Below are 1,432 nucleotides of genomic sequence, written 5' to 3'. Positions count from 1 at the left end.
CGGCCTGGAGTCCTAAGATGACCCGCAGTGTAGCAGGACCGCCTGGCTCCTCTGAGGGACCTCCAGGCGGGATCTGTGGAGTAGGGAAGCAGCCTTCAGCTGCGTGGGTACCTCACACCACGCAAATTTAGCGCCCTGCAAACAGGAGGTGCTTGGCAGTGTTTACACTGGTTTTGCAAAAGCAATGTCAAAATATTGAGGGGCTGATGCATGAAAATAAACTATCAGAACTCCACGCATGCAGGGTGAAATCTCAGGAAAGCCAGAGTCTATGATATCTGTGCTTGATGAACTAATGGTAGATCGTCTATGGTAGAGCAACTTGTAACACCCAGCTGAACCGAGTCAGCGTGGTTCCGGGTGTGGAAGGCTCACCTGAGGATTGTTGCCAGCAGCATAAAAGGACAACTGGGGAGGAGTGTGGTATGCTGCTGATTCTCCTGGAGAAGATTGTTGCACTGGTTTTCCTGATGTGAACTCAGCTGTTCTCAGGAGCTTGGGACCTTGCTGCCGCTGCTGAAGACTGCGCTTTCTGGCTCCAGTGCAGATCTCTCAGCCTGAGATCTCTCCTCTCAGCACAGATCCTTCATCTGTCCTCAGCACAGACTTTCTGGCTTCACCACTGGCCTTTGGGCCTTCCCAGTGCAGATCCTTGATACAGACTTGCATGAGACATTGACGTAAGTGCTAGGCCTCCAGGTGGATGCCTGCCCTCATGGGGGGCATTATCATGGGCTCTAGATCTTCAGCTGGACTTGTGCAGGACATTGCTGTGGGATCTAGACCCTCAGCTGGATTCTTTGGGTCTCTAGTGTGTCTACTTTTCTGCATTTGACTCTTTGGGTGAATATTATAAAATAATCCTAAGAAGTATAAGTCCTGTTTTTAATCTGTTCCCCTGTAAACCCTGACTACAGCAACATCCCACAGGATTTAGCTCGCGTGAACTCAGTTTTGTTAACTCCATACTGATTCGAGCCAGGGGATTGTTCCCGAAGCTCCTGTGGGCATGTCATGAGTGGTGCCTGGTGCTCTTTTAAGTGACACTTCTCTTCTCTTGGCCCTTGTCCAGGAAGGAGCCGCATGAGGAGGCGCTGTGCTCCGTACCTGCCCCAGTTGAGCAGGCCAGGCTTGGGCATCTGACCCCAGGACAGACAATGGGCTGGCCAAGGAAGAAGCGGACTTCTAACTGGGAAGCAGAAAGATGGGGATTGCTGTGTTTGCTATCTAGATGTCCCCCCAAAGCCTCCTGTGCTCATAGGCAGGGCTTTTGAAAGGTGGTTGGGCCATGGGGCTGCTACAGCTGCCTTGCCGTGAGGAGGTGGGTGTGCCCGGAGGAGGAGGGTAACTGGAGGCATGACTCTGACATCCCTACTCCTTCCTGCATTTTCTCTTCATCCCAGCCGCCAGGGTGTGAGCAGTTTCTCCTCTC

Source organism: Chinchilla lanigera, unplaced genomic scaffold (assembly GCF_000276665.1).
Source record: "Chinchilla lanigera isolate Chin_1 unplaced genomic scaffold, ChiLan1.0 scaffold00025, whole genome shotgun sequence".
NCBI classification, from domain to species: domain Eukaryota; kingdom Metazoa; phylum Chordata; class Mammalia; order Rodentia; family Chinchillidae; genus Chinchilla; species Chinchilla lanigera.
The sequence above is the reverse complement of the archived record's forward strand: the minus strand, read 5'-3'. Positions refer to the sequence as shown.